We start from the raw sequence: 25,129 nt of genomic DNA, 5'->3' as shown, positions 1-25,129 counted from the left end.
CATAACTGAATCTCTGCTGTACACCTAAAACTAACATTGTAAGTTAACTACACTTCAATAAAAAATAATTAGAAAAATAAAAGCAAGTCTTTAAAAAAATAAAAGAACACTGTAATCCCCGTAGCTGTAGGTGGTGGAGAATTCTGGCTGCAAACAGCAAGTCCACTGTATCACTCCAGCACTGACTGTCACCCTTTCTGACCATCAGAGAATCACTTAGCTTCATTGAGGTTAATTTTCTCTTCTGTGAAAGGCTACATTTGCAACTAACAATGTATAGAATCTCATCATTCACAAGCCCAAAAATTAGTGAGGACTTCCCATGGGCCAGGCTCTGGACAGATGAAAAGATAGGGTCTCAGATATATTCATGGGTAGAAGAAGTTTATGCCATAAAGACATTAATTCTTCCTCTTTTGATAGACAGATTCAATGCAATTCTGATTAGAATTCCTACCAGATATTTCATGGAATGTAGCAAGTTATTTTATGGTCAGGAACAGCCAAGAAACTTCTTTAGAACCACCACTGGGTAAGGGTGAATAGGTCATTGATTTCCACTGTTCTTTCTGAAGTGACGAAACCATTCTGGAATAATAATGGTTGCACCACTGTGAATATGCTAAAAGCTGCTGAATTGTACCATTTAAATGGGTGGACTTCATGGTGTGTGAAAAATATCACAATAAAGCTGTTATATGAAAAATAATTTCTTGACAATTATTTTCCCCTCTATACAACTAGTCTGCCCAACAATTTAAGAAAAAGAAAAAACCAAAACAAACCAAACTGTGCCAGGAGCTCTTTAGGACTGCAATGTCCCTAGGTCTCCAAAGCCTCTGGTGGTGCTGTTCCTGTTAACACACACAAGCTGGGCTGGGCTAGTTAGGGACTGTAACTAACTTTCTAAAATCGATGGTCACACGTTTCACCGTGGGAGAGGGAAACCTGGAGGATGTCACATACTCATGCCTTCAGCTCATTTTTAACTGAACCAAGTCCTGCTTTCAACACTGTAATCTCTCTCACTATAAAAACACGTGACATCATCAAGCACCGCCATCATGACATCTGAAAGTGTTCAAGGAACTTACCTGGGGCAGAAACACTGAGGGAGGTGACGGAAGCTCCCTCAGCACTGACACTCCCTTTTGCAGACTTCACCAGGACAAGCTGGGCTTTACGGCCGGAGGCTCTCAGCCCGGGGAACAGCGCCCACGCCACTGAGCTGGTACTGAGGGAGCGGGAAAGGGAGAGGAGGGCAGCCCAGGGGTCACGGGGCAGGGAAAGTGGGGGATTGGGGACGCGGGCTGCAGCCCCGCTCGGAGGCCAGCCCCAGCCCCAGCTGCCACGTCCGGGTCCGCAGACCCCGCCGTCCCGGGGCACAGCCCGTCCAGGGATGGGGACGGGCCGGCGGCTGAGGAGAGGAAGCCTGGGAGGAGAGGACTCGCGGGCGGGAGAGGGGAAGGGGACTCCAGCTGCAGACTGAGGGGAGACCGGCTGGGGCGTGAGGCAGCACGTGCACACCTGGTCCTGGACAGGTGTGGCAGGGGAGCCGGGCAGGTGTCTCGGGCAGAGGGGCCTGTCCCGATCAATATAGCTGAACATACGCTGACTCGTGCCCTCACGGGCTGTGACACTTGGACCACCCTCCCGCAGCCGCCTGAACCTTTCCCGTGAGCCCCCCACCTTGCACTTCCACAGCTGGAGAATCCGGCCCCGGGGCAGGAGCTAAAGGTTTACCGGGCGACAGAGCTGAGAAGACTTTGGGGCCGATCCCCGGCTCGGAGCTGGAGCTTCCAACCCTCGGTCCACCTGGCACTGACTGCGCATGCGCAGGAGGGCCAGCGATCCTCTGGTTTCTGTGAGAGAAGCTGCGGAAGTGAGGGAGGGAGAAGATGGGAGGAGGAGAGGAGGAGGGGAAAAGTGGAGGGAGACAGATGGACAGGAAGTGCAGAGAGAAGGGAGGGATCTGGAGAGGGGACGGGAGTAGCAGAGATGGAGAGAAAAAGCTTTACCTCTGGGGGCATCCTGAAACAGAAGTCAGTCCTGCCTCTGTACCCTTCTCTAACACTTCAAGGCCCGCAGCTCAAATTTTCCCTCCCTGTTCCAGCCCTCCAGCTGAGGCCTCTGCAGAACCCCTACAGGATCACACCCGTTGCCCCCACGCGGAGCTGGGTTTCCTTTTGCTCTGGGAACCAAGCATCAGCGGGTGTTGCCGCTCAGAACTACCTTGGGAAGAGTACATATTCCCCTTTTACACGCTGGGAAACAGGCAGGCACGATCTCTGTCTTAGCTCCACTCTTCCAGGTGTTGGGCTGGTGGGGAGTGGGAGGTACAAGATCAGAGCCCCAGACAGAGCAGACTGCCTGAGTGTTGGTACATAGTCCCCATCCCTCCTGAGTAAACCTCACCCCACCCTACTGGAACCATCAAGGGCTCACAGTAGTTCCCTGGGTGTGGGAGAGCTGTCCTCAGTTCCAGTGCCCAGCTTGCTAGGTAGATAGGAGTGTTACCGAGTCCAAATTCATTCTCCTCAGTGCAGGACAGGCCAATAATTTCAGAGACCAGGTTTTGGGGCATGGAATAGCAAGTTTCTGTAGACCTTGATGGCAAACAAATGTCGTGGAAAACCATCTCCCCAAGTCAGAATTCAGGCTCCTTTCCTACGTGCTTGGTTGTAGCAAATTTCTTGGTGTAGGAATTCTTTTTTGTTAGAATCCTTTGTTCTTGCAGCTATCTGCCTGAGTCAAATCTCTGTAATCCTCCAGCAAAACAAACGTTATTTTCTTTTCTGCAACTTGTTATCTTTATATGAATGGAAAAGTGTTAAATATCCTTAAAGGTCAGAGCCTTCAGAATAGGCTCTCCTGTATATTTCAGGCTCTAGGCAACACTGTTTCACAAGCAAGATGAAGCCTAGGAGACAGAGCACAGGTTTAAATTCAAAGGAAAAGATCTAGTATGGAGTCAGATTTGTTCTTTTCTATTACCAGGGAAGAAGACACTTGAGGATTTAAACCCCCTTAAGTTAAAAATAAGTAAAAGTTTAAAGGAATTTACATACATAGTTGGGAATATGCATAGCCTATCTGGAAAAGCACACAAAAGATAATAAACAGTGACATTTCCAGGGAGGGCTGAAAGAAAAGAGGGTGAGGGAAAACTTCTTTCACTTGTGTATTTTTGTGCTCTGTTTGAATTTTTTTAACCATATGCATGCATTTCTTTTTCAGTTAAAAAAATTGTAATGGAGCAAAGGAGTAACAAGCTCAGCAAATAGAGCAGCCATAGAATCACTGAGCCATCGCTTTTAATTTAAGCCAGGAAATATTTATTGACTCTCTCCTATGTGCTCAGTGCTGTTTTAATACTTATTTTATTATTTTTATTATTATTTTAATTTTTATTTTTATTTTTATTTTATAAAATAATTACATGCTATCCCTCACCCCTGCCCAATGCTGGTGGAAAACCAACTGAGTTTTTCTTGAGTTGTTTTCCAAGGAGTAGAGATGAGTTATAAACAGAACGCATCTTACGGGCAAAACAGTTGGAGTGGTTTTCCAGCTGGCCAGACAGCTATGAAGTGTTTGCTATAGAGGCGCCCAGAGGCTGAGAGAGAAAGCCACCAGGACCCTACAACAAGCTGCCCAAACTGCCTTCTCCATGGCACTACTGAAATAGGAAAGAACAAATCTGACTCCATGTTAGATCTGTTCTTTTGAATTTAACCCTGTGCCCTGTTTCCTAGGTTTAGTCTTGTTGGTTCTGCACGTTTTGTAAAACAATGTTGCCTAGAGCCTGAAATATACAGGAGAACCTATTCTCAAGGCTCTGACTTTGAAGGATATTAACACTTTTCCATTCATATAAAGATAACATGTTACAGAATAGAAAATAACATTTGTTTGTTGGAGGTTTACACGGATGTGACCCGGGCGAAGAGCTGTAAGAACAAAAGACTCTAACAACAAAGAATTCATAAACCAAGTTTGCAAAAACCAAGCATTCCTGCTTCCCCTTTTTAATATAAAAAGAGCCTGAATTCTGACTTTGGGGAATGGTTTTCCAGGACATTAGACTTACATATTCTCAGCTGGGTTTCCAAATTAAAGTCGCTATTTCTTGCCCCAAAACCTGGTCTCCCGATTTATTGGCCTGTAATGCACGAGCAGAACAAGTCTGGACTTGGAAACACAAACATACATTGAAAGTACCCATTTGGTATATTAAATGACCTGCTTCCACTCGTCTTCCTGACGTTTACTTCTCTTGACAACTCCTGCTATGTTTATGAAAACCCTGTCATATGGACACATTTCCATCTCTAGCCACTACCCTTCCAGGTAAGAACTGACGCCAAGAAGTCAATGGAAGTTACTAGAATGTATTACCTGGCCATAAAAGAGCAGATGTTGTTACTGCCTTATGTTCAGGAGCAGGCTGGGACACCTGACAAGATGTCATAAGTACAGATAGACATCTAGGCACCAAAGGAGAAGCTTCTAAGCCTCCATGAGGGACTTGTTGGATAGGAAGGAAAAGTCCCAACCTATATCTCTGATCCCACCACTAGCTTCCTGGGCGAGGCTGGACAAGTCACTTAAATTCTCTAGGCCCGTGCTGTCCACCATGGGAGCCACCAGCCACATTCAGGATTATGAAGTTATTCTGTAGCCAGACAGAATTATAAATACACATTTTATTGCAAAGGTACAGCAAATATAATATTTAAAAACATTATTTGTTATCTTTCCCTAACGAGTTATTTTTGTATGTGTAGCTTTCTGTGGTTTGCAATGCCTGCGACTAATGTTTCCCTTACAGTGAGTTATTTTGAAACTATAAGTTACTGGACACAGTACCCTCATATCACACTTGAAAAAAATTGATCCACATAAGCAAGGTGATCTGACTTAGTAGTTATGAGCAGGGGCTCTGTGGTCAGCCTGCCTGAGTATAAATTCTCACTATGCCTCCAGGGGGTTCTGTGTGAATCTTGGAAAAATTATTGTTGTTGTTGTTGTTGTTGTTGTTGTTGTTGTTGTTGTTGTTGTTATTTGTGCCTCTTTTTCCTTCCCTTTTAAATAGCGAGGAATACGTAGACTCTATCTCGTACCGTGTTGCCAGGATTAAATGAGTAAACGTCTGTGCTGCCCACTTCCCTGGGTTTCAGCATTCTCCAGGCAATCAGTGTCAAACTCAGAGGCATTCTCCACTGTCTTCATCAGTCTGGGATGCTGTAACAAATTACCATGGGCCGGGTGGCTGAAACAACCAGCATGTTCCTTAAGTTTTGGAGGCTGAGGTCAATGCATCTGGGAGATGATAGCCTTCATGTCTTGAAGATGGCTGTCTTCCCACTATCTTCATGGGCCAGAGAAGCAAGCAATCTGGGGCCCTTTATAAGGGCACTAATCCCATTCATGAGGGCTCTACTCTCATGACCTTATTTTATCCTAGTAATCACTTCCCAAAGGCCTCGCCTCCCAATACCATCACCCTGGGAGATGGGGTTTTGACATATGGATTTTGAGGGGATGCAAACATTCAGTCCACACATCGGCTAACTCTCCCCAACATGCAGTCTTCAAACCTGTAGCTAATTTCAAAGTAATGTTTATATCTCTCTGCCCATTTCCATTCCTGCATCCACTAACACTGAAGCACAGTTATATTTTATTCCTTATTTTTCTGGTAGAGATTTAATTGATTCCTCTACTCCAATGCTCTCCTCACACCAAACAGTCCTATCAACAGCCCTGCCAGGTAGGTCTTCCTTAAAACACCTTCCCACTGCACCTGGTTGTTTTTTAGGTGTAAATGTCAGAATCCTCTCCACACCCCAGCCTAGAACTTTAATCCCTTACACTACCGCTCACAATGTTATTTTTCTATTACCACTGTAACAAACTTCCATAAGCTTAACAGCTTAAACCAGCACAGATTTATCACCTTATGGCTGTGGAGGTCAGAGATCCAACACAGTTCTCATTGAGCTAAATTCAAGTTGCCAGCAGGGTTCCTTCCTTCTAGAGGACCTAGAAGAGAATGTTTCCTCGTTTTTGTTTTTTTTTCCAGTTTCCAGACGTCACCCACCTTCCTTAGCTTGTGTCCCACGACTTCCTCCATTTTCATGGTCAGCAGCCTTTCTGAACACTGCTCCATGGCTACACCTCCCTCTGATTTTAAACTCAGCTGGGCTATGTCCTCCATTTTAAAGACCCCTGTGATTACATTGGGCCCACCTGGACAATCCAGGCTACTCACCCTATTGTCTCATCTCAGGATCCCCTTCTCCCCTCCCATTCAGGAATTATGTATGTGGCTGTGACACTCACCTTGTGTGACATTTCCTCCCATGAGCAATTTAAAGTTCAAGGAACTTATGAATGACTTTTTGTTTTTTCTTCCTTAGTCTTTCTACCTTCAGTATGTGTGGTGAGATTATATGAATCCTTTTTATTTGTGGCCCTCCATTAAACTTTAATAATGTATCATGGGCTTAAAAGGCTAATAGAGAATTTAGAATACAGAAATCCTCTAAGATATTTCTCCTAATATATCTGTCATCCCTTTTCCCATGTACAGAAACATGTCACTGTTGGCTAACCTATGGTGGGGAGGAACATGATTCTGCCATCACACTCCCCTCATTCTCACCAATGTGCTGATCACCTAACCAAGGATCTATGCTCCCCGCTTCACTCACTTCCTCTTCCTGTCCACTGACTATCCTGTTCCCACTGCTTCCTTCATTCACCACATCTGGATTTCATGACCACATTCTTCTCTAAATAAAATGGATATCTTGCATCTAATGTCTGATAACTGTTCTTATTGTATATGCACACATTGACCTACACATAACCCCGCCCATCTGTTTATTTTCCTAGAATTTTCCAGAGGAATCAGTTCCATGATGATGAGGATGATGATGATACTGACAGTGATGACAGGGGCCTCTCAAGGATTCTGACAAAGAGGGAATCAACAAAGGGAGGGAATCATTGCAAAATTGCCCCAGAAACAGGCTTAAAAGTAAATAACTGCTAAAGTGTTTAATGGAATTGGCTAATATTTAACTATTTTTAAAACTTTGTAACACTGAATTTAAAATTTTAATGGGAATTTTCATTCACCCCCTAACCAAGATTCAACTCTAGGACTAAAATCTAAGGATTTCTATCTTCTAACAAATTGTCCACTAGCCTTTTAAACACGTGATCCTTTAAAAAGTGTAAGTGCTGGGCTGAAAATAAGCAGGATTCATATAATCTCACCAGACACAGTGAATGTGGAAAGACCAAGGAAGAAAAACAAAAAGCCATTCATAATGTCTTGAAACTTAAATTGCACACAGGAGAAAATGATAGCCACGGTGAGAGTCACACCAAAATGACGCCTGAGTGGGATGGGGAAGCTGATCTTCCTCATCAGACATTTATGCTGATTTGTTAGATGCCAACACAGTTTCCTCATTGGATTTGCTTCTAATAAGTTTGGAAGGGTTTAGGCTCTACCAAGAGCAGACTAAACATTTTCCCCTGCTGTCAGGTCACTGGACTGAATGTCCCCACAAGAAGGATATGATTATGTTTCAGAGGGAAGTCATCCTGAGAAGTAATAGGATTTTCGAGGGCAGAACTGCAGGTTCGGGCATGGAGGGCTGGAGGAGGGCTAGAAGGGACACTGGAAAAACAGCAGGAGTGAGTTCAGATACTGCTGCTCAGGTCGCCAAAGTCAGCAGTGCTATCTCTAAGGATATGTCATTCTCCCAAAAGTTCCATGAGTGAAGGAGAGTGAACACTAAGCAGGTTTTTAAGACACAGCAGCACATAATTTGCATCACAACTCAATTACAGTATGTTTTCATATTTGAAAAATAATTAGCCCATTGTTCTTTGAAACTGCAGCAGTAGTAATAGAAATAAAAAAGACTGAGCCATCTTGGAGACAACAATCAATAAACAATTCTAAATCTGCAGGATTCCTTGACAGTATGCAAGCAATGAGATAGATGTGTGCTGCAGATACCTCTTACTGCAGGGCTCACTCCTGCAAAGCATAGAATTAGTTTTCTCAGCAGACAGAGGGAACCAAGCCAAGATTCCTAATCTTGAGAGGTTTACTATATGGCAGGAAAGATCAGACAAGTGCATAAAGCCAAATATGAATAAATGTAATCGAATATTATGAAATGTGAATGGAGCACAGATGAAAGAGAAATTACTTTCACCTGGGATCTAGAGAGACCTCTTCAGAAAATGTGGCTTTGGAGATGGCCAAATACATGGGTGGAATTTTCGCAGAAGAGGATGTAAGGAATTTAAAAACTGATTCTAAAATTCATATGAAAATTCAAAGGATCCCAAATATCCAAAACAACTTTGAACAAGAAAAACAAATTTGGAAGACTTACACTATCTGATTTTCAGACTTTTTTTATAAAGCTACAGTAATCAGAAAGTATGGTGTTGGTGTAAAACAGGGAAATAGAATAATGGAACAGAATAGAAAGTTCAGAACTAAACGAACACTTATATAGACAATTGATTCTCAAAAGGATACAGTGGAGAAAAGGATCTTTTCTACAAGTAGTGCTGGAATTGTTAGATAGTGATATGCAAAAAAAAATGAACTTTGATCCACACCTCACAAAATATACAAAAATTAACTCTAAGTGGATTATAGATCTTGATAGGAAATCTAAAACTATAAAACAGCTAGGAGAAAAAGCATAGGCTTAAGCTTTATGATCTTGGGTTTGGCAAATATTTCTTTGCTATGACACCAAAAGTATAATCTATTTTTAAAAAAGTAACTGATAGAGTGAACTTTACAAAAATGAAGACTCTTCAAAGCTGTTCTAAACACTGCAAAGCAAATGAAAAGACAAGGCATAGACAGAAGCTATTTGCAAATCATATATCTGGTAAAGGTCTTTCTTTGTGTCTGATCCAGAATAAAAAGGTTTCAAAACTCAATAATAATGCAAACACCTGAATGAATGAATGAATGAATGAGGCCAGAAAACACACTTCAGTAAAGATATCCAGATGGATAATAAGTATATGAAAAGATGCTGATTAAAGATGCCATTAGTCATTAGAGAAATGCTTTTAAAAACCACAGTGAGATAGTAGTACACATACCTACTAGAATGTATACGATTAGAAAGACCGACCTTACAAAGTGCTGGCAAGGAAATAGAGCAACCAGAACTGATACACACCACGAGGAATTTACAATAGCACAACCATTTTGGAAAACTGTTTAACAGTTTCTTTAAAAATGGTAAACACCAATCTGCCATATAAGCCAGACATTCCTCATCTGATGCTTTAGAAAATAAAAGCATATGTCCATACAAAGACTTGTAACCAAATATTCACTGCAATATTATTTATAATAGCTCAAGTTGTAAACAACCCATGCATCCATCAAGAAGTAAATGAAGAAACAAAGGATGGTGTATCCAAACACTGCTCACAATAAACTATTCAGGAAAAACTCAGCACTAAGCAATACTCTGCTATAAGAAAAATAAGCTATTAATACAGGAACACAGATGACTCTGAAAATAATTACACTGAATGAAAGAAGTCAGACAACATAAAGTAGATACTGCATGAATCCATTCATACAACGATCTTGAAAATGCAAACCAGTATGTTGTGATAGAAAGCAGATAAATGGTTTCCAGGGGAATAGATGGGGAGGGAGGGAGAGACAACAAAATTCAGGAGAAGAGTTTTGTGGGTGATGGGTATGTTCACTGTATTGAATGTGGTCATGGTTTCTTGGGGATACACTTATGTCAAAATGTATTAAGTTGTACACTTTAAATGTGTGAAAATTATTTTGCCAAGTATACCTCAAAGCTGTCTTAAGAAAAAAAGCACTTCTGTCCTGACACAACTCAGGGCCTGATTGGAGTGAGATGATCAGTCCCTCACCCTGTCTGCCTAACGGGAAGGTAGAAAACCTCTTACGGAAGATAAGATATGGATTTTTCATTTGCAATGTCTGCCATGTAATAAAGAATTTCTAGACATGAAACATGTCAAGACTATATGATGGATAAAATGAGAATAAGTAATATTAGACAAAGGATGCAAACCCCAGGTGATGTAGGCATCAGAGTTACCAATAAAGGCTATAAAATACTTTTAATACATTCAAGAAAATAAAGAAATGATGGGAGAATATATTACAGGGTCAAGACTTTCACCAGAGAAATATACTGGAATGTATTTTTAAGAAAAATCAAACAGATACTCTAGAACTGAAGCTTTCAGCTCTGGAAAGAGGTAAACAGAGCTAATTAGGATCCCTTTTAAGTAAAACTTTCAGTAATGCCGGATAAAATACAACAAAAGTAACACAGAGCTAACTATGGAGAGAGAAGTTCCCAGGTGACAATACAAAGAGGACACAACGCCAAAATTATAATCTTGTGAGCTGATGCCACCGCACCCTGGAGGGAAGGGGTTTTCATCTGCACATAAATAGGGATACAATGTCCATTTAGGAAACAGGGTCCATACCAGATGTAGAAGAGTCTTCCTTTATAGAAACCTCTGCATAAGACGTATTGGAAGTCTTGCCTCTTCACTGAAAGGGAGACTCAAAGTTCTCCACATGTGCACACAGGAGAGGGGTGAAACAACCGGTTCTCTAGGGAAAAACAAAGTCTGCGTTAAAAAAATCTAATCTCCACGCCCCTGCTTTATATGAATGTGGAATCCAAATTGATACTCCACTGAAGATTCCGGAATTCCCAAACCAAAATATATAATAATTCAAGGTTGATCATATCACCTGGAGCCTTAGGATAATCAACAAAAAATTGTTCTCTAGGGAAACTTTAAAAACCAAGATGTAAGGGACAATCATAGGAAAAAAAATGTACTCACTATAGAGAAGCTCCCACAACTCTACACACACACAGACACACAACTAAAAACTGAAGGAAATCAGTGCCACTGGGAAGAAAGATCTAACCATAAAACACAAGATGATTAATATTCCAGAGACTAAAATTATGAAACAATCTAAGAGAGAGCATAAAAGAAGTATGACTGAATCATTAAAAGATAAAATGAATCTTATATAACATAATGAAAAATCAGGACATCATGAAAAAGAAAACAGATCAATTTTGTAAAGAACCAAACAGAACTTATGGAAACAAAATACAGATGTCATTTGGTATATAAAATTCAATGAATGGGTTAAGTAACATTTTAATCTTCAATATCTAGGGTGTTCATTAAAATTCAACAGTAATCTCTAAAGTAATTGTTTAAAAAGAGAATAAAAATAAAGAAGTTAAAATGAAGAACGCAAAATAGGCCAATCACTATTCTAAGTTCTTCATCTATTTTATCACTTAATGCTCACAGTCTTTGAGGCGGATAGTACCACTTATTGTACATGAAGAAAGTGAGTCTCAAAGGGATTACATATACTGGATACATGGTTAGCAAGGGAGGGAAACAAGCCCGGATAGGCTGTCTCTAGACACCATGCTCTTAACCATGACTGCAAGGTATATAACAGGCAGGAGAAAAGGAGAGCAAAGCAAATAGAATTCAGAAAACAAGATGCCAGAAATAAAACATCATCACTAATCACAATGTATTTAGATGAAATAAATAATGAGTAAAAAGATTTACAGATTTCATTTGTTTACCTGAGACAAAGCAGAATTAAAACTTAAAACTGGTTGAAAGCTTAGAAGAATAACAGAAAGAAGTCAAAAGTTAGAGCCAGAAAAAGAGACACCTGAGAAATACTAATCAATGGAAAGGGAATCACTCAAGCCTCCTTCAGGTTCATAGGTACCTGAAACCCACCTTGGCCTGACACTTACCAGCTCTGTGCCTGAGCGAAACTCTCAGTCCCCCGGAATCTTCGTTCACTCACCTGTGAATGTAAGGAACGATCCCTCCTTCCATCCGGCCAATTTGTATTGACTGCTGTGCCACGGGTACAGGTCAAGCCACCTGAGGTCCGTCAGTGAACAAATAAGGATCCTTGTCCCTGTAGGACTGAGGAGGAGCAGAACATAAACTACAGTCTTGACAGTCATGTGAAATATATGGTAATCTAGAAGGTGATAGAAATAATATGATCAGGGAGAGGGGGTTTCTGGGGCAGAGACAAGGGGAAGGCAGTTTCCAGGTTAAAATGAGATGGCCAGAGCTGGGCTCACTGAGGACCTTGAGAACGGGGTGCTAGTTGCTGAGCTCCCTCTAACACAGCACCGCACACTGGGTGACGTGAACCACTGAGGCTCACTGTCTCACAGCCCTGGGGGCGGGGTGTCTGCAGGCAGGGTGTCAGCAGGGCAGGCTCCTCCTGAGGGCTGGGAGGGAGAGGCTAGTCCAGGCCTCTCTCCTTGGCTAGGAGACGACCGTCTTCTCTCCACATCTCATCACGTCATCTGCCATGTACGCATGTCTCTGTGTCCACATTGCCCCTTTTTATCTGGACACAAGTCATACTGGATTAGGGCCCACCCTAATGACCTCTTCTTAACCAATGACATCTGCAACAACCCTATTTCTAAATGGGGTCATGTTCTGTAGTCCTGGAGTTTAGGACTTCAGCATATGAGTTGGACAGAGACCGGCCAGGGCAACAGGCCTGTGGGTGCATGTCTGATGTCCCCAAGGGACAGCAGGGAGGCCAGTGTGGCTGGAGCGGAGTGAGCCAGGGAGAAAACCGGAGATGAGCTTAGCTTGGGGAGGGGGAGGAAAGCTGTAAGGTCAACATAAGGACTCTCACTTCTTCACTGAGTGAAATGAGAAGCCATTTCAGGATTTTGAGCAGGGAAGATCACACCCAAGGTTTCAATCATGCCTGACTTAGGTGATGAGGATGAAAATATTTAGGCTTTTGAGCTGATTATAGTTAGACTACATGTTGGACTTTGAGTTGATGGTGTAGTAAATGAGACTCTGGAGGGTGTTGGGATGAGGTGGATGCATTTTGCATGTGGGATGGACAAGAACCAGTGGTGCCAAAGGGAAGAACTCGGTAGAATAATGGTCCCCAATATGTCCACGGTCTGATCCCTAGAACCTAGAAATGTCACTGTGCATGGCAAAAGGGACTCTGCAGGTGTGACTGTCAAGGACCTTGGGATGGCAGATCACTGTGGGAAAGCAAACGTCATCATGGAGGTCCTTGGAGAGAGGCAGATTGGTCAGAGACAGAGATGTGATGTGGCAGCAGAAGTCACAGTGACACAGGGCGCTGGGCCAAGGAGTGTGAGCACCTCTGCAAGCTGGGAAAGGTAGTAAGATGAATCCCTCCCAAGAGCCTCAGTGTGGAACGTAGCCTTGGCCACACGTTGGTTTTAGCCCACTGACATTGACTTTGCATTTCTGCACCCTAGAACAGTGAGACAATGGATGTGTGTTACTTTAAGCCACTGAGTCTGTGGTCCTTTGTTACAACAGCAATAGGAAAAGAGCTCAGGAGCTAACATGAACATGAACCCCAGGCTGCTTTCTGTGCCGGCAGGAAGTCCTTTGTCTCTGATACTAGGGGAGTGTCCTGTCTTCTGGCAGAATCCACAGACTACCTCATGCTAACCTGGCAGCTTGCAGGGGGTCAAATCTTAACCCTGCACAGTTCTTGATATTTAGTTAATAAAAAAGTTGGTGTCATCATGGGTAATTTTCCATCTTTTAAATACACTTCAGTCTTCTAATTGAGAGACTATGTAAATAGTTTTCAATCTTTATAATAAATAACTGTGGTTTTATTTGGTTACTTAAATTATGAATAATAATATTCACATTAGTAAAAGTTATTAAAATCAACATTTTTCAATGAAAATATCAAATTTCTTTTTGCATGAACATGTATTAACTACAAGAAATATTCCATGCTTTCTTCAACGATTTAGTGTTAGAGTCTTAAAGAATAATATTTTCCTCAAAAGATATTATGCCGAGGGGATTTCTTTTGGTGGTACAGTTCCTACATAAAATCTGGTGCATGGCTCAGGCCACTGGGAACCTAGAGATGATAGAAATAAGGAGGCATTATAAACACAGAACAATTTTTAAAGGAATTAAAAAACTGGATGTGTGAAAACAAAGAATCAGAGAATATTCTGGTGAAATAAAAGTATTTTTCAGCTTAAGCAAGACACTGGGTGAATAAATCTAAAATGAAAAAACCACCGAGAGATTAGCAGCGAGTCATGCATGCAGTGTGACTGATTAAAACCAAGTTGCTTCCAAACCAGTGTGCAGGCTTGATGCCTTCATGAATCAAGTCTGTGTGGCACCAGGCCACCTCGAATAAATGTTGATGAGGTATTTATAAGCCCTTCAACATCCCAGCTCAAAGCCCACACACGAGCTACATGACCATCGCCTACACATCTGCAAAACGCCCATCATGGTGAATAGCACTTTTCTTGCTCAGTAGCCGGTGGCAGGGCACTGTGAACAGACAGAGATACAGGGACACAGGGACACAGAGGCATCTCCCTTTACTCAGCTGATAACCTTCCGTGCATTCCTGGGGACAGGATTGTCATAAAATGCACCATGGATTGATCCTCCTCCTAGGAAAGGAACGGTAGGGCTGTCCTCAGGTTTGAGCAAGGGTGGCCTGGGGATCTCAGAAGAGCTGTTTCAGCACAACCAATAGAAATGATGGCCACCGTGACCACGAGAGACGTCCCCTGCCATCTCAGTAGGCACTTGGGCTCCTGACAAAAGCTGGGCTCAGTAAAGGGTTGAGTAGAAGGCACAGACCTGAGGGATGCCCCAGCAAGAGACAGGAGGTAGGGCCTTGTTTATACTGCTCTGGGTGTATCCCAGCCTCATCCGAATACGAAATCAGAAATTTGCAAAACAGCAGAGCTGGGATGGATCACCTACTCCAGACTCCTCTCCTTACAGTTTAAAGGGTGGCAGCCCTGGGAGGCAAAGCAACGTGCTAAAGGCAGAGCGTGGATGTGGCAGCGCCAGATTAAATGCACCGTGCCAATCCCCATTCAAGGCCGCTAACACTGAGTATGGGGCCAAGGTTTCCAACTAGGAGAATGAGACAGTGTAAATAGTTTGTTCCCCCCAAAACCCCAAATGTTTTTTAAAGGCACAAAACTCACCTTAACTAGCTCTCTTCTGAGGGGCTCTCTTCGGTCTCCGTCTTTCTGTCTGTCTCCATTTCTCTCTCTCAGACACAAACACATACAATTTTGTGAAAGGGGACTTCCTGCCATACAAAGACAGACTTCACATCTTCAGAGAAACACTTGACAAAGCACATTTCCAATTCAAGTCTTTGTGTGAGGTCTGGGAAACTGGCTTATCTTCTAGAACAATTGGTGGTTCCAAAATCAGGAGATCATCTTCCCCAAAGGAAGATTTCTGGTCCGTGTTGATGAAGCTGGGGGTGTCACATTTCATGAGCCCGTTCGGCTCCTCTGGCCACCTGCTGCATCTGATGGCTTCCTGGAGCTGAACATCCCTGTCAAGGGCTATGGTTGGGATAGCAGATTTGGCCTTGTCCAAGTGGCCCACTTCATTGATGTAGCAGTGAAAGAGGGACCTAGGTTCGTCATTGCCCTGTCAGAGAACACCTTGGGCACCAGCGGTCTTCCAAAGTCTGACACAAAGCTGTTCAGTCTGAATCTCTTCTCGGGAGACCCTGCATTGCTATAAAGAAAACCAAAATAAAAGATCGCTCACACTCTAGCTCGGTGACCTGAAGAATCATAGTTTTTGCCATCTACTGAGTGCAAGTCCCTGCACAGAGCATGCTGACAAGCACTGGAAGTGAGAGACATCACTTCTGAACACATACAATTAAACCCAAGGCAAAAGTCTCAAGTGAGGGACCTTGGACCATCCTGAAAAGACATCGTTCCCTGAGAATTCTCGGTATTGCTGAATAGCACACCAGTGTTTCTCATTGGGACACTCAGATCATCTTCATCAGAATTAGTTAAAGTGCTTCTTAAAATGCAGAATTCTGGGGTGCAGACCCGCAGCATCTCCAGAGGTAGGGACCTGTAGTCTGTACTTTTAGAGCAGCCGAGATCACTGAACACGCTCAGGTTTAGCATCGCATTCTACATCGGGTCACCTGAGCATCGACAATGCTGTCTCACATGGTGGGTGGCTTGCCATGTGTCTCAGGGTGCTGTCCTACCCACGAGACTCCCCTGATTCTCAGAAATGACAGTGCTGCCCCATTGGGCAAAAAATACCACCATTTCACAATGCATACGCAGGGCACCGGACTGACAGATACAATCAGTGATGGGAGAGGGGACAAAACTCATGTTCCTGATCCCTTGTTTCACTTACTATGGGACAAATGATCAATTCAAGGGTAATAAATCAGTGAATGAGTGAATAACATGACTTTATTCCCACGAGTGCCTGGAAGAGCAAGCCTGGGCACACTGAGAAACATAACAGCCCATCTACTTAATTGCCATCCTCCCCAGATCTATGTAAAGGTTACTTCCACCCAGGCAGTGACTCATGAAGGGCAAGAATCATGTCTGAACACACTCTCAAATCCAGAACAGAACCTGACAACAATTAGCTCTGGAGTCTGTGTTTAGCGAGTGTGGAATCTCAGTGATGCCAGCTCTTACACCTTGCCTTCCCATCCCACCCATCATGATATGGCCCTTATGACCAGTTCTCCCGGGACTGGGGCCACGGAACTCATTTACAGGACTGGAAGAATCTGATCATGTAAACCACCCCCCAGAATATCATCAAGAGTCACCTGCATTTCAGGGATCAGTAATCCCAGAAGCTTTGCAGTTCAGGCAGCTGAGGGATTTTTATATCAGCTCTGTCTTCTACTGTGACTGCCTGGGTGACATCAGACAAGGAATTCTCAAAAGCCTGAGCTTTTCCTTTCAGGAATAATCTAATTAACAAATCTCATTGAGCACTTAACAAATGTGATGTGAAGATCAATGATTTACACAGGAGTACAACATTCATTAGGTCGTGGATTTTGAATCAGAGAAAAATCATTTGAGAAAGATTGACAGAATGTAGCTTTAATGCAAATTTAAGTATTCTTAACTTTCAGCAAATCATCTTCTTCCCCTACTTATCACTTCACCCAAGTTTAAAAGATGTTTGAGAACAGGGATGATTGTGCCAGGAATCTGTGACCCAATAACCTAAAATGTCTCCTAGGAAAATAAGGGGAGTAACACATTTTTAAAAAGTATGGTGAGGACAGCAGGGCCACCCCCCAACTCCACACTAAGGAGCTCTGAGTAATAGCTTTCCTGCCTGCCTGGGGCATCAGCTGATGTGAAAACCCACCCAGAAAACTCACTGTCCAGCAGCTCTTCTGTAACACAGGCTACACTTTCTCAGGATTAAGAATTGGGTCCAGTAACCCCTTCGCTGAAGAATAAAGACAAAGGAGAACAAGAGAGTTCTTCCCCTCCCCAGGGGAGAGCCCAGACCTTGGGCTGCATGCACTGCGCCCACCTCCCAGGAGAAGGAAAAACTGGAGAAGGACGCCCTGCGAAACTAGGGCAGCAAAGTTAGAGATGGGAACAAGTAGACCAGCTGGCCTGGGACAGCACCCTCCGTCGCTGCCTTGGCAGCTGCCTCCGCCCCCTCAGCACATCCTGCCAACCTCAGGTGGCTAAGCTGTCAGGGAAACTGTGCTTTGCGACCTGGGGCAACAGAGGCTGCCCCCAGGCCAAGCTGCTGGGAAGATGGGAGCTAAACCACCAGCTCCCAAGCGGCAGGCTCCATACCTTCGACATCACCCCGCCACCCCCGCACCTTAACGCACCCCCGGGGCAATATGACCCTGAGAAGTGTGACCTGGGAACGAGGGGTGGCAGAGGCCGCCCCCATGTCAGGCCTCCAGAGAGATGGGAGGTTATCCTCCAACTCACAATAGGCAGCACCCCTCTCCTCCCCACCCCCTGATCTCACAGCGCCCACCTCCCAGGAGCAACCTGACCTGGTGTGGTGTGTCACACGAATATTGGGCGGGAGAGGCCGTCCCCAGGCCACGTCAGGGGAAAGGAGAAGAAGTAGCCCCATTAGGCAGCTGCGACGGCCGGCTGCCCCTGCCCCTCGGCATCATTGCGTCCTCCTCCCAGGAGCAAGCTGACCTGGAGAAGGGCATCCGGCTTCTTGGGCAGCAGAGGACACCCCCAGGATTGGCCACGGGGAAGAGGGGAGCAAATTGATAAGCTCCGTGCTGCAGGTCCTCTACCGCCGCCGTCGCCACCCTCGCACCTTAAAGACACCGCCCAGGGTGACCCTTCCCATCAGGCTGAAAGGGACAGGTGTGTCTGGTGATCTGGGGCAGGAGAGACGACTCCCACACCAGGCCATCGGGGAGACGGGAGCCAATCCACCAACTCCCCAAGGCATCCCCATCCCCCCGCATCAGCCACCACTCCTGCCCCCTGTCCTCACGGTGGCTGCCTCTAGGGAGCAGGCTGACCTGGAGATGGATGTCCGGCGAACTTGGGGCAACAGTGACCGCCCCCAGAGCAAACCATGAGGGGAAATGGGAGCAAATGGACCAGCTTCATGGGAAAACCCGACACTGCTGCCACCACCCCCAACGTACCACGCCCACCTCCCGGGGTCAGGCCGAATATGATACACGTGTCCCGTAACCCAGGCCAACAGAGACCGCCACCAGGACAAGCCCCGGGGAAGATGGGAGCAAATGGGCCTGCTTCCCCGCTGCAGGCCCCCGAACCCCGCCACCCCTGCACCCTGACTACCCTGCCTCCCGCCCCCAGTTAGCTAAGTGGGACAGGGGTGTCCCGGGACCTGGGGCAGCAGAGGCTGCCTGCAGGCCATGCGGTGCAGACATGGAGCTAATACACAAGCTACCCCAGGACAGCCTCCCTATCCCCGCAGCCACCACCTTACCAGCTCCCTGACCGCACCACACGCATCTCCCAGGAGCAAGCTCACCTGGAGTCGGACCTCAGGCAAATCTCCGGCGGCAGAGGTCGCCCCCAGGCCAGGCTGCGGGGGAGAGAAGAAATGGAGCAGCTCCCTGGAACGAACCCCCTCCCCCTGGCGCCACTGCCCCCGGCTCCCAGGAGCAAGCTCACCTGGAGACTGGAGTCCCACCTCTGGGGCAGAGGAGGCAGCCCCCAGGCTCCACCGTGGAGGAGAGTGGAGCGAATTGACCGGCTCCCCCGCGGCAGCCCCCCTACCCCCGTGGTCCCCGCACCTTAACGGCACCGCCTCCACTCCCCACTCAGCAAGCTGAGTGGGACAGGTGTGTCCGGCGACCTGGGGCAGCAGAGGCTGCTCCCAGGCCCGGCAGCCGGGAGAAGGCAGCTATTCCACCAGTTCGCCAGGGGCAGCCCCGCTCCGCCCCCCTGTCGCTGCCACCGCCCCCTGACCTAACCGCCCCATTTCCCAGGAGCAAGCTTACTTGGAGTCCAACATCTGGTGAATCTCCGGCGGCCAAGGCCCCCCCAGGCCAGGCTGCAGGGAAGAGAAGAAATCGACCGGCTTGCCCGGGCAGCCTCCAACCCGCCGCTGCCGCCGCCTCCACCGCCCCAAAACATTGCACTAGCCTCCCGTGGTCAGGCTGACTGCGAGGATGTGCACTTGCCTGAGCACCTCCCTGCACCCCGACACTCCCTGTACCTCTGCACCACTGCCACTCTCTGCAATTCTGCACTGCCTGCACCCCCACATTCCCTGAACTGCCTTCACCCTCCACAGCCCCTGCACCCCTGCCACCACTTACACCTTTGCATTGCGTACAGTCCTGCACCCCTGTATGTCCCACACACCACCTCTTGGGCCTGTGGCAGAGTCTCTGCTGTTAGGCCAATGCACAGGAACTCACATATTTGCCAGAATATGATGCATCAGTGGACGTCTGTGGTTGGCTGCAGGAAGGTACATGTTCCCGGTCACTAGCCTGGGCCACTAGGGTGATCTCTGTGAGGTCACCCAGGAAGGGCTCAGAGATGCTGTTCTCTGGGAAGAGAGGAGTAAAAACCGGTCTTGAGGGCAGAGCTGTGCTCACCAGGCCGTCCACGCTTCATGTTTTACACAGGGCTTTGGAGAAGTGAAATGGATCCGGCCAAGACCTGCCTGCTGTGCGCCCACCTCAGTCCTGGGCTCTGAGGCAGACCGACTGGCTCCCACCGTCAAGACACCTGAATGGGCACCTGAATGGTCCCTTTGAGGCATCCCATCAGTTCTCAGGAAGAAGTCTGGCTGCTTCAACCCCATGGCCCTCCCTCCCATGGTGCTGGCCTCAGGAAGGTTCCTCATTTGGGGAAGAAGGCAGCCCACTCCCTATGCCACCCCTCACCTTTCTCTAACCCAGGCTGGTGCTTTCTCTGCCCTTCAGAGTCTGGAAAGCCATTCCTCTTCAGTTATGTCCCTTCTGAAATGGACTTGCTTCCACTCAATTCTAGGTGAGGATGCACCATGGAATGCACTGGGTAAGAGAACCAAAATAAATAGTTTTTTTCTGTGAGGTTTTCTGTTTATCTACTGGGATGGGCTGTGTGTAGTTTGCTACAGCCATTGGTGTGAGAGCCTAAAGCTGCCTGTGTGTCCTTGTTTTCATCCCCCCGCTGACTTTGGGTTTTCCCTAGACACTCCTGAGACATTTACTTCTTCTAATTTTATTCCTGTTGTTACACAGAGGCCCTACTGACATGGAGGTAAGGTGTTGGGGTAGCGGAACAGAGAAGGGCATATATACTCCTGTGATTAGTTCTCATTGAGCCTGTGCCCTGAGCTGTGACCTCCACAAGTGTGTCTTTCCCCTCACCCCAATTTGGGTGACACTGAAGGGATTTCCCTTCCCCCAGGCTGGTTAGGCTCTTTTAAAATAATTTCTCATTAAAAAAAAACACACACACACAACCCCCCACAATGGAAGAGAATGTTCTGGGTGTATTTCAATAGAGCTATTTTATCCTTTCCTGGCAGGAAGCATGAGGAGTTTTCCTATGATATTCACTCTGAGAACAGGGTACGGTCCTGGAAGTAAAATGCATGAAAAAGAGCAGGGGTCCCCTCTGACTGGCCCCCTGAAGTTCTCACTCAGACTTCCCCACGCTGAGCCTCCAGCTGGCCTCAGGGACGTGTTAAATCTGCCTACCCCCGGGTTTCTTACAAAAGCGGGTTCTGCCCTGGGAGCTGTGACTCTCCAAGCCTGCCCAGCTGCCTCTCTGGGTTGGGAGCAGCTTTCCCCCTCAGTTTTCTTGTGGATCTAAGAAGAGCAGTGGGTTTTCAGCTCCCTCAGCTCTGGTGTTGTTTTCAGGACAGAAGGAGCAACTTCTGAGCTCCACACGAGCTGGACCAGAGGCTGGAAGCCTCCCCTCCTCTGCCTCCATGCAGACAATCAGTGGCTGTGGTTCTAGCCGAGTTTCTGAAGATGTGGATTTAAACATACACATCCCAGCCCCCACAGGAGCACACAGTCCCATAAGTCCCTACAACATCCACTGGTAACTACGGAGCTGATGAGGACACGGGTTTCGGGGCTGCAGATGCCTGACTGCAAGACTTGCTCCGTGGCCTATTAACGTGGTTGCTCTGGGCCTTGTCTGAAGTGGCTTGCTTACCGCACCTGGTACATGGGAAATATAAAATAAGTACTAGAACCTCCACTTTTTCTCCCTCTTGGGCCTTCCAACCTAAAAAGTAATAAGTGAACTCAGATGGCCTAGTCACCACAATAAGGTCAGAACAGCCTGGCTCTCCTGAGTGATAGGCAATGACTTGCACCTTAACTCGGAACAGTAGGGGAACTGCCTTCCTCTAAATGGGCCTCTCCCCACACCAGGCATGCTCCCAGGTGAGACGGGGCAAACTCCCCCATTGAGGTGTGTGCTGGTGGCTTCAGTGTGACCTGGCCCTGCCGGGACATGAACCTGCAGTGAGGTGGAGGGTCAGGAGGAGGGTGGTCCCTGCTGGGGCAGCAGGGGGCCAGGTAGCACCCTGCCCAGCCTGGTGCCTTGGGCTTCCCAAAATCTCCTACGGCCCCCGGGTCGGCTCTGGTCTGGGCCACTCCATGCACCCTCCCAGTATCTTTTCATTAAGTCCCTTTTTTGCTTTTATCAGCCAGAGGTGGCTTCTGTTGCTTGTTCAGTGAAACAGTGTGTCAGGAAACCAGACTATTTCTAAGATCAGTAAAATACCAACTTTGGTCAGCTCGCCGGGCAGACCGTGCAGCACAAATTCTGGCACAGGGCTGTGCAAATGCCTTACGTGAAGGGTTCTCATCATCTGTCTTCAGAGATGCAGAAGCTGGTGGTTCAGGTAAATCCTCAGGGATTGAGGAATCCAAAGCTGGTTGGCTTCAAAGACTAACCGGTTGGACCAGACCCCTGAGCTGTGGTCAGAAGCCTGGCTCAATGTCACGCAGACTCAGCACCCTAAGTGTCCGGTGGGGCCGGTGCTGTTTCCTTTACAGGCTCTCGTTGGGGAGTCACTGTAGCCCCTTACACTCAGCAGGGAATCCAGCCCTCTTAGACCCCACACTGAGTGTTCCATGACACAAATCTCGGGAGTGTTTAATTTTCATCTTTGTTTAGGAGGATGAAGGTGGGGCAAGAGGAGAGATAAATTCACACTTAGTGACACCAAGTCACAGCCAGTACCTCCTCCTCGGAGAGCTATGTGTTCCCACAGTGGGGGCTGGGGGGCTGGGCAGAGCCCCTTCTCTGGTCACAGAGGGACTCACTCCTCTGGCTGCAACTGATGGGTTGGACAACCAATCCAGAGGGGACAGAGCATCTTTCCCGGGAATTTGGAACTGACACACAGAAATTAATTTCACTCATCTGGGGATTGGGAGCAATCAAATGAAACCAGAGCAGGAGAGAAAGTTACAAGTGAATGAGAGAGAGACAGAGAGACTGAACTTGTGAGAGCAAATAGTGGGAAGGAAGGAAAACAATGAGGGGACAGAGGAATTCCAGCTCCTGGCTGTCTAGTGTGTCCCAGCCCATCAACGAAACTGCGGGATGGTTAACATGATTCCAGGTTTGCAGATTAGGAAACAGGCTGAAAGAGACGGGGGTTGGCTTCGGGTACACAGTTAATTTAAGTGCCACTGGACCCCTCACTTCCCACTGCCTGAAGGCACCATGATCCTCACAGGGACCCTGCTTTGCTTACAGCCCAGCACCCTGATCAAAGGGACCCTGCGGGAGTGGGAACTTCTCTGAGTGTGGAGAGTTCCCTGCACCGAGATACCATGCATCAGCCGGCTCCCGCTCACCCCAGGTTAACGTCTCCCCAGCTGTGCACTCTCCCGACAAGCTTCCCTCCCTGCCAGGCACCCCTGTCCTTACCACCGAGTGTACTGCAGGAATTCAGGCACAGGGATGCCCAAAGCAACACGAGCCCACCGGCTGTACAAACAGCAGACTCCCAGCCCCACCTGGGCTCTATGGGGATTGTAGGTGTCCTCACCTTTCATGTATCTAAGGCAATCTGTTTCTTCAGCTGGAGGCTGCAGAGAAAAATAAAAGGTCCAAAACATCGTTCAGTGAGGAATTCCTCCAAGGACCTGACTCCAGAGTCTACAACCAGGTGTGCTGGCCGCTCCTACCCCCGGACTTGGGGTGAAGGTGGATTATTGATCAGCACAATCGCCGGTGGCCCAGCTCCTGAGCTTGGCTGCCCAGAGGGGGCTGGGGGAATGGGTAAGGCCAGGGCACTCAGGAAGAGCACAGAGGCCCTGCCCTCACACCTCCGCACTTGTAAACCGTTCCCCAAATCTCAAGGCATCGGACAGAGTGCAGCCACCACAATAATGAGATGCTCCCATCTCTTCACTCACTCCTGTCGGTTCACTTACGTGCTGAGCATCCACTGGGTCACAGGACATGACACACAGAATGGCCTAAGGGACAGGCTTGGTACTTCCTCCTGGATCCTGTTCAATCTGATGGAAGAATGATCACTCATGAAAGGTTTCTCAAAAGGATACATAGACAGAAGACAAATTGTAGAGTGAATCAAATTTTAAAATATAAATGAAGATCCCCCAGTCCCCCCACCTAAGGTTAACAGCATAAAGAAAATAGATCTTGCCTTTGATCACCAAGGAAGTGGTCACACCCTCTCAGGAGGAAAGGAGAGTTATTCTTTAAGCAGGACACAAAAGTGCCCCATCGGATTGGACCAGGACCTCTGCATTCATTCAGCAAATCTGTATAAGCTCTTACTACACATGGGAATCTAGTAAGTATACCCATTCCCAAGGGTCTTGGGCTTTATTAGTCAACAAAATAGACATGACTCCCCATCACTGGGGGCTCAGAGTTTTAGCAGAGGAAACAGGCAGCATGTTGGGGGTAGCAAGAGCTTGGGGAAAATGAGTGATATGAGCAAACTCAGGTGATGGTGGTGGGGTGGGAGGCAGGCAGGAGGGAATGAGGCAATCCTGGCAGATCTCATGGAGTAATGAACTTGAAGCAGAATAGATCCGGAGAAAGAAGGAAGAGCCGGATCCAGAGGCCCCCAGAGTGATGGGGAGAGTGTAGGCTGAGAGGCAGAGCATGCCCGGTCCTGGAAGTCTTTGGGACGACTTTGGTTCCTAATGGAATGGTGACCCTTTTAGTGAGTTTTGATGGGATGGGTGATGTCCAATTTATGCTTTTGTTTTGGTTTTTTTGGGCGGGAGGGTAATTTATTTATTTTAGTGAAGGTGCTGTGGTTTGAACCCAGGATCTCATGCATGCTAAGCATGTGCTCTATCACTGAACTACACCCACCCCCTCAATGTCTGCTTTTATATTCTCCCTCTGACTCTGTGTGGATGAGATTGTAGAAAAGCAAAGATGGAAGAAGGAGGCTATTTGGTGTCCAAGAAGGGGCTGAAGGTGGCTTCTAGGAGGGTGGGGAACAGGGAGTAGGTGGTTAATGAAGACAGAGTAGCCAGAATTTTCTAACAAGCTGTATTTGCTGTGTGTGTGTGTGTGTGTGTGTGTGTGTGTGTGTGTGTAAGAGAAAGAGAGAGAAAGAACATGGTTCCAACATCTGGACCTGGAAAATGGGATGGATGTCCTCTCCATCCACAGGGGATGGGACAAGATGGGGCTGAGCAGGTGGAAAGGGGCTGGAATCAGCT

At 46.7% G+C, this 25,129-nt stretch overlaps 1 long non-coding RNA gene across 1 annotated transcript; it reads right to left on the bottom strand.

The window, feature by feature from the left end:
• Positions 1-19,910: 19,910 nt before the first annotated feature.
• On the bottom strand, positions 19,911-23,434 carry LOC135320604 (uncharacterized). The gene is made up of 3 exons (XR_010379810.1): positions 23,346-23,434; positions 20,345-20,473; positions 19,911-20,004 (listed from the first exon to the last, which is right to left on the bottom strand). It is a non-coding gene; the product is annotated as an uncharacterized LOC135320604 (long non-coding RNA).
• Positions 23,435-25,129: the final 1,695 nt, after the last annotated feature.

The sequence above is a fragment of the Camelus dromedarius genome, unplaced genomic scaffold, assembly GCF_036321535.1.
Source record: "Camelus dromedarius isolate mCamDro1 unplaced genomic scaffold, mCamDro1.pat HAP1_SCAFFOLD_178, whole genome shotgun sequence".
NCBI lineage: Eukaryota > Metazoa > Chordata > Mammalia > Artiodactyla > Camelidae > Camelus > Camelus dromedarius.
Note: the sequence above shows the minus strand (reverse complement) of the source record. Positions and strands in the feature narration are given on the sequence as shown.